We start from the raw sequence: 14,395 nt of genomic DNA, 5'->3' as shown, positions 1-14,395 counted from the left end.
CATTGATATATGCTGAATATTTAATGTCTTAAATTATCTGAACCATCAGTTTTGAAATCATCTTTTAAACAGATTCATATTGACTAAGCCTGAATAAGAAACTTAAAAATGTTATTTATTCAGAGTAATACGGCATAAGAATAGCATTAGAGCTGCTACTCTACTTTCCTCATTTATGAACCAATACTTCTGAGGTTAGATGTCTCAGTCAGCAGGTAGACAGATATATAGTTGACAAACACACTTGAATATATAAACAAGAGAGAACTCAAAAATTCCTTAGAGCTTATGAAAATATTTTGAGCTTTAAAAAGCAGAGCCCTTTGCTGATCTATTCTGTTTTGACTTTGAGGGAAGAACGTAGAGCTCAACATAAATCTCTGTTTTTAAAATATAAAATAGGTCAGGTTGCTTATAAACTGAACCCTACCATGTTTACGTTTAAAAACTGTATCAAATACAATATTTACTCTATGATAATTTAAAAATTAAATCAATATAAAGGAAAAAATGCAACAAGTGCATATCAACTGTTCTTTAATATGAAAATTTAAAATCAGAGAGCATTATTCTTTTTTATTCAAGAGTAACAGCATTTAAATCAAAGTATATTTTAAAAATTATTTGTCACCTATTGTGATACCTGCTTGTATATATAACGGCTGTTCATCTTATAAAAGAATACATTACTGTAGTTAATTCAATGAAAGAAGTCTTACAAATGCATTACAAATTAATTGCAAATTATATTTAATTTTGAATGTTTCAAGATTTATGTGTATTAATAAAGTAACAAAATATTATCAGCAATTTACATGAAGAAGTATTTCCTTTTATTTTAGCACACACTTTCTCCAAAACAAGAAAGTCGGTATCTTCATATGCTTAGCTTATCTACTTTTGCTACTGCATATCCAAGATCATCCCCCAATCCTAATCTTTCATGGCAGAGGTCAGTTTAGTTGTGCCAAAATTCAACAAATATGTTCTATCTAATGTGGCAATACAGTTATCTCATTGCTGAAATTTAGACCATTTAGAACAAAGCACTTCATTTAAATGATGACATGCTCATCTAAAAGGCTCTGCTGTAACATTCCTCACATTTTAAAAATCAAGGATAAATTTTTTAAAATGTGGATAAAATACTGTAGTTTTAAAGCCTTCTCTTCAATACAGATATAAAGTTGATATTTGATTATTTAATGCCTCTTTTTAACTAGAGAAACGATAGCATATTATGTGCATGATATATAATTGAAACAAAAAATTCCATCATACTTAAATAGTAAGGCAAAAAATTTAAATTGACAACTACAAATGAACTTCGCTTTTTACAAAGAGTGGAAAAGTTTCCACTTTGTAAAGTAGGGTAGGTTTTAATTTTTCCAAAAAAGCGTGGGAAAAATGATGAACGAGGCAAATCATTCAAGCGTTTCTTTACAAATACAGTGAATTTGAGAAAGATATTGAAATATTCTTTTTGAAAGTAATTGCATTTTTAATACTGTCTTTAAGATGTCAACTCAAGAAGAAAATGTAATCAGTGTTTTGCATTTATGGTCCCAAGGAAAGTTAGCTAATAATTCTCCCAAAAAGCCTACGTTATTGAAATACTCAATTACAATTCATTGCCATAGCAAAAGAAAATAAATTCTTAGCTATTTCAGTAAAATGTATAATTTAAATTTGTCTTGATACTTACCTGTATCTACCTCAAATCAAAAATATTTGTCAGTAGTCCTGTGTATAATTAAGTTTCTTCTGTACTCATAAACTAACATATCTGCGTACCTTAAAAGTTTCCCATTTGATAGCATTTACATTGCTATGGACTATAACAACAACAACAAAAAGTGCAATTTGAAATATTTCACAGTAAATTTTAGAGAAATGTGCTGCCAATTTCAAATGTCAAGTAAAATAATTGATTAAAAAATAGTTAAAAATTAAAATAAAAGACAATGTGTGTGAATGTTAGAATTAAATTTAAAAATGGAATTCAAAAAGAATTTTTAAGCGAGAATCTTGTATGGAATTAGACAAGCTAGCCCATTTTTTCTGCACCTGTATGACGATAGTAAATGATAAAATGTTCCCATTTTTATCCACATTTTGAAATGCCTATCATATATATTAACTTCTTTTTCACAAAATAAAAATTACATTAAATGAGAATCCAAATGCGAACTCGCATAGAAATAGAGTACAAATCCAGGTGAATTTCCAAAAAGAGCAGATATGTATTGCTCTTTGCCAATTTATAAAATTTATGTATTTTAATGTTAACTGATATGATCATTTGAAACACAGTCACCAATCAACTAATAGCAATGTGTATACAATATCATATTTCATTCCACAGCATAGCAATACAAAAAGTGTATAAATAAATACACATACATATAAAGTGAATGAGAATCAAGATGCATTTTCTACTCCTGGATTTTACTTATTTTCCTTTTTTTTAATATGACCCAAATAAGCAATATAAACATAGTGATAACTATATGATAAACATAACTAGTAAGATAGCTCTAGGTCAGGTTTCTCTTAAAGAACAAAATCAGATTTTCATCAATATTTTAAAGGGAAAGAAATATGATTATATTAAAGTAAAAAAGTTGCACTCTACATTACTGATATCCCACTTTTCTGAAATCTACCTAACTTTACTGTCTAAATATATTGCTGGAAATGGCTATATAAAATCTGAGTTGTTTATATTTAATTACTGTAAGTATTTCATCACAACTTGTGAACTTAACTCTTGGAACACTGGACTATAAGATAATGCATCAGCTTACATGACAAAATTTACTTACAGTAATATCAAAATTAATTAATTACAGTCCCCAAAATTGGATGTGTCTTCAAGCTTCAGAATTCTTTCATGAACACTCATCTTTTTTATTGTGAAACAGCAATCAAATACAATTAGTTAAAGTTATTAGGCCATATTTATATGCCAGACATTTGTACTATGATATTTGTTTAGAAATAGTACCAACATATTAACAAATTCTAAAACTTATACAACCGATGTTAACATTTTTAAAATTCCAATGCCACGATATTTTACCGCATACAAAAATTCCTTTAAAAATATAAGCGTAATTGTGCGCACGATTGAAACTTCTAGAAAACTTAATTACTTTCTGTTCACTGAGTATTACTTACAGAGATTAACAGTTTTAGGAATTCATATATTATTTATCCTGACTGTTTTTGAGAAACCCTTTTGCACTGTATACTGCTCAAGGAGATCATCATCCCTACTCTGATCTGCTGAGAGAAACAAAAAATCAGGTAAATCTTCTGTAAGGTTGTGCTTGTTCTAACCTATTTTAGGTGGCAATAAGCAAAGAATCCATCATGGTAAAAGCAACAATATGAAGAAAAATTCTTAAAAAAATTCTTGTTTCATATTTACTGTATAAAGTCATTTTGACATGCCTACACAACTGGTTGTGGCAGCTTTCAGACATGATTTCTAATCAGAAAAAAAAAAAAATTGCTCCAGGTTCTTTAGAGAAAGCTTGCCGCTGGGAAGTTGATTTTGGCCAAGTGCCAAAATCATGTGCAAAGGGCCTCATTAGAGATTCATGGCAGCCTTCAGCACTAACAAAAAATGTGACCCAACAGGCTAAATCAGCAACTAAAATTAAAAAGTAAGAGACAAAGACAACATACTTAATATTCCTTGCAAAGCAACATTAAACTTTTTTTGGTAATTAAACCCTTGTTAGTCTAATGCACTGTTCCTCTGTTCTCAAATGATTGTACAATTACTCTTTAAAACTTGTCAATTTCCCTTCTAAATACACTTTCTTTCTGTGGCCGTTTACAAAGATTTTGCTATATAATAAAACTCTATATCCACAATAACCGGTTCAAAGCAGAAAACAAGATCGTAAAACTACAGACTACAGTATTCCCTTACGATTTAAACAAATAAACAGAAAATAAGCAAACAATAGTCAGTACTTTTTAAACTTCTATAAAAGTAAACATGTACCCTCCAAACTCAAGGCGATTGCGATTAACCATTCCCACTACCCAACTTTCCCCCCCAAAAGTAGATTTGATACGCAGCCTTACCTAGATGTCTTCTGGCTTTACTGCAGATCAAAAAGTTTCCTGCCTAAGCACACAGATATTCTTTCACAAACCATAAAGGCCCTTTTATTAATCCAGCACTGTAACAGGCTGCTTTCCACACCACGTTGAGAGGCCAGTGCGTCAGCTCTCAAGATAAAATACGTTGCTAAAACACAATTAGTGGGAGAGAGTGTCTACTGGAGAATTTATCTTAAGGAAAGAAGGAAAAAAGAAGCCTTTTTTTTTTAATAGAAAAAAAAAAGCGAAGAGGGTGCGGTCAGATGTTAGGTTTTTGCCTGAGAAAAAGGCCCTACACTGCACTAGTACCTAAATACTAGCAGAAGCTGCCTGGGAAGGGAGCCAATGGAAGGACTTTGTTTGACCCAGCTGCCAATCTCCCCTGAAGCCGTGCGCCAGACTAAACACTCACACTATTTTAACTCAAATCAGGCTACAGCAGCTGTTTGCTTTCCGGCTCTGAGCTCTGCACCCACCGTGGCCTGTGCAGTTCTCCGGGCGAGCTCGGCTGACTGCCTGGCCGAAATCTGTTCCGGGTTGGGATTTGTCATTGCAGAGCAAGTTTTAACCCTATTTCTCATGGTAAATAGGAACTGTTTGTTGCTCAGCATTCCGTTTTGGAGGTTTGGGGGTAATTTTATGATTTTTTAAAAAAGAAGAGCAATATTTTATATCATGGGAGACAGTTGGGATTTGTAGGTAGCAAGGATTCATATATTTCTTTAAAATTCTAACCTAAACTCTCCTGATGTGTTCGAAGTAATGCTAAAATAGCACCGCGTGTAGCAATAAACAAGCCTCTACAGTGCACCTCCAAGAACAAAGATGGCATTCGGTCATCCCGACCCAATCCTCTTCTACTCCGGTAAGACGGAAAGTTGGCATCATAGAACTGGAGAGACATGATTCTAAAAGTTAGTGTCGATCGCTCAATGCTCTGGAAAGCTCTTCCAGAAGCAACACCTAAGCACACATGAAGTTCGTTTTTCTTTATATGAAAAGGTACAGAATGGCCCAATTCACCTTTTTTAAATTTCTAAACTTATTTAGTTATTGCACTGAGGGTAAAAATCACATTTTGTTTTGTAAATCATTAAAATTTGTCTACTAATTATCTAAAGTTAAAAAGAGAGAGAACGGCTAGTATGAAAAAGTACAAGTTAAGTAATAATCAAACTCATCTGTTATAGTGGGGTAAGGAGCTAATAATTAAGATCTTTGCACACCAGATAGAAGCCAAATATTGCATGTGCGGGGGAAAAAAATCAGGAAGTTGTTCAATATATGGAAGATGAGAAGAAGCAGAGAAGAGCGTAGTAGCATGGCCAATAACCAAGTTATTCTTACCCCTCACCAAATTCCTACTCGTGGAACATGGTCAATAATTAGAACAAAATGGTAAGAGAAACCAACATCTTTTTATGTGGGGATTTTAGTTTCAGTTATTGTATGGGGAAGAAGGATGTCTTTTTATTTAGGGCAAATAGCTTCTAAAACTGTTTTATTAGTTTTTTAACATAACTAACTTTTATCTGTTTATGATGGCCCACCATGCAATCGGTTAAGCAGCAGAAATAAATGTCTCTGAGACACTCTGAAAGTGTGTCCAATAATTTTTCCCAGAAAGTTGTTTCTTCTGCTTTAAGCAGAGATATTATTTTGTGTCTATTCTTGCCCCCAAGTGATATGTCTGTTTTCTTATCTTAGAAATTAGAGACGTAAATTACAAAAATTGTAATTTTATAATCAAATGTTGTTTCCTCAGATAGGAAGTGGTGATGATGATTATAGAGAGGTTGCACACATGAACAGAAAGATCCAGTTTGTTACAAGTGAATGTCATGATAAAATTTGTAGCAGATGGGCTACTATCTTTATTTTGTGAATGATACATATATAAACTAATAGGATTCCCATTGCATTTGGCTCCATATGTAGCTGAGTATAGTTTCATGCTTGAAATTCCTCAGAAATTGTTGGGAAATGGTTTCTTCTGTGACCTTTTATCCCACTATAAGAAAATATTTGGATGCTTCTCTGAATGCAGTATTATAATCTACTAAAGAAATTGTTACCCATTATCACATTGCTCATGTATTTCTGTGGTAGTTATAAAATGGCAGTCTTCTAGTTGCTTGTGTGGATCTCGTAATTACATTGCTTATATCGCTTCCACGTCTAGTCTGTAGAGACCCAGTGAACAACAGCAGTTAATTCACACCATGTCTAAGTAAAAAGGAGGAACTGTCCTACTGTTAGAACAGAATTTGTTTCTTTACTTTAGTGTTTGATTTTGTCCCATGTAATAGGAAGTACACTTTTTTCCCATTTTCCAGAAAAGAGGAAAAACTATGTGTATACCATAGTTTTATATAAAAGGTATAGCATGATACTAAAATGATGGAACATATAACACATTTGCCATTCTCCCATGATATCTCTTCTCATTTTCAGACTTTGAACAAGAGTACTGGGCTTAACTCATTGTCCGGCAAACAAGAAAATAATATATGTGTAACTAATATCTACTGACTTGGAAAAGAATTATGGGTGATTAAGTGCCCTAGTTGTTCCTTTCGGACATTGAAAAATACACGTGAAACTTTTGATTTTGCAAGAAAGCTCTGAACCATAGAAAATTTATGATCTGGTTTGGTCCTAGATAAAAATTTCATATCAAAATTTAGAACCAAAAGAGGCTAACCTTTGTAAGAGGAAGCTTCCAATAACCTAATGTAAAGTGAGGAGACCCCTAAAGAAGAAAGAAAAGAAATGTAGCTGCCTTCCCAAAAAGTCTGGATAAAGTCATATGAAGTGAGGTTGCTAGAGATCAAAGATAAAACAATTCAGAGGGTTAATCTGAATATTCCCAAAGAAAACCTTATTTTCCTAGGTGTTTAGAGGATGGAAACCTACATACATGAAGTTGGAAGAATGGTGAGGGGGAATGGGTTGGGTAGGAATACTTAATGCTGGTTGTGGTAGGCAGAATTCTAAGATGGCCCCACGATTCCTTCCCCCTGGTATAAAACTTCCCCTAGAGGTAAGGCAAAACTTGTGAATATAATGGGGTAGTTTTTCTGTTGACCAGGTTATCAACATATATTATAGTGTTAGAATAGAAGTAAAGAAGCCAATAGCAAATAAATAGACTGGTCCAGAAAAGGTAAGGAAAAGGCCATCAGTAACATCCTAACAATAAGATATGGCTTTACCTGGCAATAACTTCTGCCAAGTGGTATGTGGATATGGTATTCATTCATTCAAACCTTGATTCACCATCCCTCAAAAATTACACTTAATGCTGACTTTGTATGGAGCACAGGGCTAAGTGTTATGGAGGGCAAAAACCACAGGTCTTGACCTCATGTTGCTGATAATGTAGTCAGCAAATTAAATGCAAAACAGCTAATTCTAGAGAGTGAGACACCTGGTATGTGTTGAGCACATCAGAATGCAAAGGTAGTAATGTCTACTGATTTTGTAAATGTGAAAGAATGTTGTAACAATATTGATAATGATTACATATTTAAATACTTACAATAAGCATGTTACTGTGAAAGGCACTGTCAAGAAAAAAAATGCTGTGTTTTTGTCACTCTGCAGCTACATGATATAATTATCTTAAAATGCTTAAATATATCATTGCTTGTGTTAAATTGTGATGGTTAGTGTCTATCATTTTTTGGTAAACACTCACCATATTATTTCCCATGTTAGTTGAAACCACAAGGACCATCTATCTCTTGAAAGGCTAATATTTAAAAATAATATGCAAGATGAAATCATTGTGCATATAATGCTAACCACTCCAAAGTAAACTGCAAACTGCTCTACAGTGGCTTTAACTTTAAGTAAGCTATGGTAATATCAACACATTAGTACTTTAAACACCCAATTCCTAATGAGGATGCCTGTAAAACAATGACAAACAACTTTAAATAAATGTTAATTATAAGTAGAATGTGATCATCCAATGACAATAAAAAGGCTATAAGGAAAATACCTTAAATGACTAAGCAGATATTTTCCATGAAGATCATATGCATAGAGTTAAAACATGACACAACATACAATTGTCAAAATAGCACGAAATATTTTCTAGTTCTTCCTCAAGTAAATATAGTAGAGTGCACGTAGACCCATGATGCACAGACACCAAAACAAAAAAAATGAATTTAAGCATAGAAATGATATTCTACCTAACCTGATTAAAATTTCAAAAATGATTTCACATTTCACTGTAAAATTGTATTAATCATTACTTGCTTTACTATATATCCTAAATCTGTAAATCAGCTTTTTGAGGGAATCTCTGGGGAACACTCATAGTATTGAATATATTTTGTATATTCAGAAGGATTAAGATTAATTTAAACACACACAAGGAGAAATAGATAACAAAGTAGACCTTTATATATTAATGAAATCAAATCAGTATTTAACAACCTTTCCTAAAAGAAATCACCAGACCAAGATGGTTTCACGGTTGAATTCTACCAAACATTTAAGGAAGAAATGATATCAATTTTCTACAATCTCTCCCAGAGAAAAAATGCAAAGGGAACACTTACTAAGTCTTTCAATAGGAGCAGAATTACTTTAATACCAATACAAGATTAAATAAATAAATAAATAAATAAAAACATTGCAAGAAAGGAAGACTATGGATTAATATCTCCTGTGAGCTTAGGCAAAAAATCCTCACCAAAATATTAACAAATCAAATCCAAGAATTAAACACCATGACCAAATGGTATTTTGTCCTGACGCAAGGCTGGTTCAACATCCAAAACCCAGTCAATGTAATCCACCACATCAACAGACTAAAGAAGAAAAAAATCATATAATCAAATGTGCCTAAATAGAAGAAACAGCGTTTGACAAAATCAATACCCATTCATGATAAATGTCAGCAAACTAAGAATAGAATGGAACTTCTTCAATTTGACGGAAAACATCTAAATAAGACCAGGTAATATCATAGTTTGAAATTTAAAAAAAAACATTTATGATAGTATTCAAAATGAAACATTTAGCTATAAATCTAATGACATGTATACAGGAATTATATGTATGAGACTACAAAACACTGAGGAAAAAATTAAAGCAGTTCTAAATTAGTGGTGGAGAGAAATTCTGCATTCATGGACTGGAAGAGGCAATATTGTTAAAATGCTAATTCATCCCAATTTGATCTGTAGATTTAACAGAATCCCCAGTAAAATTCCAGCAAAGGATTTGTTTTTAGATACTGAAAAACTGATTCTAAAATTTAAATAGAAAAGCAAAAGACCTTGAATAGCCAACACAGTACTGAAAAAGAAGAGTAAAGTTGGAGGACTCACATTACCCAATTTCAAGACTTACTATAAAGTTATAGTAAACAAGCAGTAATAAGACAGTGTGGGACAGGCAAAAAAAAAAAAAAAGAGACACACATATCAATGGAACAGAAGAGAAAGCCCAGAAATAATGAAGTCCCCATCCAACATATGCACAAATACAGTCAATTGGTCTTTGACAAAGAAGCAAAAGCAGGTCTATGGTAAAAAGATAGTACTTTCAAACAAATGATACAAGTGGATGTCCACATGCAGGGGAAAAAAAAAAGTCTAGACATTGACCTTGTACTTTTCATAAAACTTAACCTAAAATGGATTATAGAATTAAATTTAAAATGCAAAACTGTAAAATATTTAGAAGACAACAATGGGGAAAAAAATCTATGTGACCTTGGATTTGAGGGTGAATTTCTAAATACAAAAATATAATCCATGAAATAACAAATTGATCAGTTGGACTTTATTAAAATTTATAATTTTTGTTCTGTGAAAGACACTGTAAGAGAATGAAAAGATGTCATAGTCTGGGAGACAATATTTGTCAAACACATATTTGGTAAAGGACTTCTATGTAAAATATACAAAGAACAATTACAACTCAACAATAAGAAAACAAACCAATTTTAAAAATTAACAAATGATCTGAGTAGACCGCTCACCAAAAAAGATATACAGAAAGATATACAGATGGCAAGTTAGCATATGAAAATATGATTAGCATCATTTATCACTAGGGAATTTTTAAAAAGAGGTACCAGTACACACCGATTAGAATGGCTAAAGTTAAAAACTAAAAATTAAAATAAACTGACAATGTCAACTGCTGGTGTCAATGTAGAGCAATAGGAAATCTCATTCATTACTGGCAGGAATGCAAAATGAACAGCTACTTTGGAAGACAGTTTGGCAGCTTCTTATAAAAGTAAACATAATGATACCATATGATCCAACAGCCATCTCCTAGCTATTTACTGAATTGATTTGAAAACTTTTGTTCACACAAAAACCCGCAGGCAAATGTTTATAGCAATTTATTCATAATCACTGAAACACCGGACTTAACCAAGATTTCCTTTAACATTTGAATAGATAAACTGTGGTATACCCATACAATGAAATATTGCTAAGTGATAAAAAGAAATTAGCTATCAAGCTATCAAGTAAGAGAAGTCAATCTGAAAAGGTTATATACTATATGATTCCAATTATATGACATTTTGGAAAATACAAATCTATATAGAACATATACAAATCAGGGGTTCAGGATAGGGGGTAGTTGAATAATTGAATGACACTGGAATTTTTTTAGAGTTGTAAAACTATTCTAGATCTATGATACTGTAATGGTGCATACATGACTGAGCATTTGTCAAAACCCATAGAATTTTACAGTCCAAAGAGTAAACCTTAAAATACACATGCAAAAAATCATTTAGGAGATCTCAGGTTCCTAGCATGGAACACAGAATGTGACAAAGAATCTAAATGGATTACAAAAGTATGAAACAACATCATATAAAAGGAGGCGTGTAAACCTGGGACACACCTTTCTGTAGTTATGACAGGACCAAGACTTGGATAAAGCTGACATCACAGAAGACAGAGAAAAGGAAAGATAACTGGTCCTTTAATGATGTTATAAAACCCAGTATTAAGTGTGCCTAGCCTATGACTGTTTTCGTTTATGGGAATTAGTATATTTCTTTATTGGTTAAGCCAGTTTGACTTTGTTTTTCTTTTCTGGCCATGGAAAGTATTATAACTGGTATGCTAGCCAAATTTTGCTTCATTTGTGAAGGCAACAGAAAGGCAATTTAGATTACTGAGAACTAAGAAACGATACTATTTTTGAGAAAATTGCGTAAGACATGCTCACTGACTGAGAGCTGAATCAAAATTAAGAACTCAGTATTGAGGTCTCTCTTATTCAATTTGGATGCCAGACTCAGGAATCCAGATGAAATTCAGCCTTGGAAATCTTCCCTAAGATATTGTATTTCTTTTTCTTCTCTTTTTCCTATGCTAGGAAATAATTTGTCATGCTACATTTTTTATAACGCAAAGTTTGATGACCACTTAAAACAATAATATGCTCTTCTGTTGCAGTACTTGCTAATAATGAATATATTACTTGCCATTTTTTTATACTGTGCCAGAATTGCTAGACAAAAAAAAAGTTTTTGACTTACTTTTTTATTGTTTTGTTAGAGAAATTTTGTAAAGCACCATGATGATGAGTGAAAACATGTAGCAAAAAGCTTGCAGATACAGATATTTTTTGAGATCAAACCCTATGCATAGCATTTAACATCAGGTTCCTATGAATGTGCCTCTTATAACTGTGCTACTTATTGTAAAACAGGCACCTACTGCGTATATGTTCTTTGTGATATATTCATTGCTTCTCTCCAGCAACATCTCTTATAAAGTCTCCACATTACGCCATGAATATTGGTATGCTTTCTCTCTCCAGTCTGGGCACTTTGGGTAACACCCTTCCCTCCAGGGCTTTGCCTGGCTATCTTCTCTTTGAACTCAGTGTGCGTGTTAACTCTTCTAGGAAGACTTTCTTGACTGCTTCCTGACCAAAGGCTAGTTTGGCATCATTTCTATGCAGTGTAGTACAGTGTATACTTCTAAGTAACATAAAACTATATGCAATTTGCTTTTATCCATATGCTTCTAAGACTTTAAGAACAGAGACTATTTTTTCCTTCCACCTTTCCATCCTCAATACCCAGCATAATCTCTGGAACTGAGTAAACACTCCTAAGTGTTGTGAATTACTCAATGAGAAAATGAATGAGTGGAATATTTAATGTTAAATAAAGTAGAGCTCTTGAATTACATAGATAATATAGATGTCTGCAGATTAATTTTAAATGGTCAATGTGAAGTCTATGGAATAAATACAAATTAAAGTATAAGAAGAAGCTAAAATCTGGAGAGAGGAAAATATTTTAAAGTCATTTCATACCCTCATTTACAGACTTAAAAAAATGTGATAAGTTAATAACTTAAAACTCCACTGAACTGATTTTATTATTGGGAATATATGTTTCCTTAACATGATTTGAGTGATTGCTTGTCATCTGGTTTATTTTTGTGTTTGAATTTTATTACAGTCTACTCATTTTCTTTCTAAAGCATCTGCTTTGAGTTTATGGAACTAACTCTTCAGATTAAATGTTTAGAGTCTTTACAGTTTTTTAGGAGCTAAAAAAAAAGATTCATAGTAATAAAAATTGAGTTTGACATCCTAACACACTATGTATATTGTAATAACCTTTTTGTTAAAGTTTGAAGGTGGTAATAAAATTCTTCCCTCAGGAAGAAGACTTTGATAGCAAATAGACTCCCATTTTTGTTTGGCCAGACTTTTCACATAGCATTCAGCAACCTTCAACAGAAGTCTAAGATACTCAATAGTGGGGATGAAAAGCCCATTCCAGTTCTAGTCTATACTTCAAAAGTCCAATGTGAAATATAATGTATGGAATGCTGATGAGGTTTTAGGGATAGTCTGAAGTCTCATAAAACATGATTAATATCACATAAACCTCTGAGAGAAAAGGTCTAAAGTATAAATTTTTTTTGTTTATAAGTAAAACCAGTGTGATATAAATCTGAGTAGATATGAAGTTATAAACCCATAACTTTCAACTGTCCTTTCAGAGAACTGTGGTGCCTCTAATCTCACCATATTATCACTGTGGTTAAACATAGCAAGACCAGTTATCAGCAATGTGTGCTACCACCAGGAACTTTAGCCAAAGAGGGAAGTATGATGTTTGTTTTGGGAAACTTCCTACCTCTTGGTAAACTCTCTTAATCATCCCTTAGGTATCCAGGGCCCTCATGTTGCCCTCTGGCCATCCCCAACTCTCCCACTGAGGGCCCACATGCCCTCCTTCCCAAGGAGCAGCCGGTTCTTCACAGGAAACTTGTCAGTTCCACTTTTCAATCAAAACTCCAGTTTCCTCAGGGTGGCTGGGATTTTGACAGGCCCTAAGCAAAATTCTAATCTGATCATCTGATTAAACTAATTCAAACTAAATTGTAAAAGGCTAACAATCTAAACTTCTGAGAGAAGCAGATTACTTGGCAATCTAATTGGTAGAACCTACGGGGGAGCCAGATTGAACTGGATACCTCTTAGTGTCTCTGTTTAGACTCAGGTTTCTTCCATTTCTTGCCATTCTCTGTCTCTGCCACTCTCTGTCACCTTTCCTCCTCCCTCCCCCTCCCTTCCTTCCTTTCTTCATTTCTCTCCCTTCTTTCCTTCTTGTCTTATGCTTGGACAGGAAAGAACTGGGTCAGTAAAGTGTCACACCATTTTGCATAGTTTACTTATCTCTAATTTAGTTTCTAGATAGGAATTTAACTAAGGCAATCATGGTCTTTCCCAAAGCAAATGCAATTTCCTCATTTGCTAATGTTGGCAGTATCTATAGTCTTAACAGTCTCCTTTATGTGACTGCTTTTATATCTTCACTGAGAAAAAATAATTTAAAACTCGAGATTACATTTTCTGCTTCTTTTAACGATCTGTCACCTATTGAAAACTTGAATTGTACATTTGGAAGCACCACCAATGAGCTGTTATTACTATTATTAAACTACTTACTCTGCCACAAACAGCTATTATTGATCAAAATGACTTTCCCAGAAATGTTAACGAACTCTTACAAACAATTATTGATATCTGCATTAGGTCAACAATGTAAAGTACATCAATAAATACCACATATTTATTATTAGTGATTATTCCTTAAAAAGTTAATTAATAATAAAGATTACCATGGCTTATCTTTTATATAAAAAAATCAAAATAGTTTATATTTCTTAAAGCTTCTCTGTGCTAGGACTTTACACATAATGCATTTAATCCTCAAAACAAAATTATAATTTGAGTGTTCTTATATACTTTC

General features: G+C 32.9%; 1 long non-coding RNA gene across 2 annotated transcripts in view; it reads right to left on the bottom strand.

Annotated features, from left to right (window-relative positions):
• Positions 1-4,615, bottom strand: part of LOC111765170 (uncharacterized) — a 153,415-nt gene extending 148,800 nt beyond the window's left edge. For both annotated transcript variants that reach the window (XR_011648693.1, XR_002797575.2), the window contains exon 1: positions 4,102-4,615. This is a non-coding gene — a long non-coding RNA (uncharacterized lncRNA). The remainder of the gene's footprint in view (positions 1-4,101) is intronic.
• Positions 4,616-14,395: the final 9,780 nt, after the last annotated feature.

This window comes from Dasypus novemcinctus, chromosome 4, assembly GCF_030445035.2.
Source record: "Dasypus novemcinctus isolate mDasNov1 chromosome 4, mDasNov1.1.hap2, whole genome shotgun sequence".
Lineage (NCBI taxonomy): Eukaryota > Metazoa > Chordata > Mammalia > Cingulata > Dasypodidae > Dasypus > Dasypus novemcinctus.
Note: the sequence above shows the minus strand (reverse complement) of the source record. Positions and strands in the feature narration are given on the sequence as shown.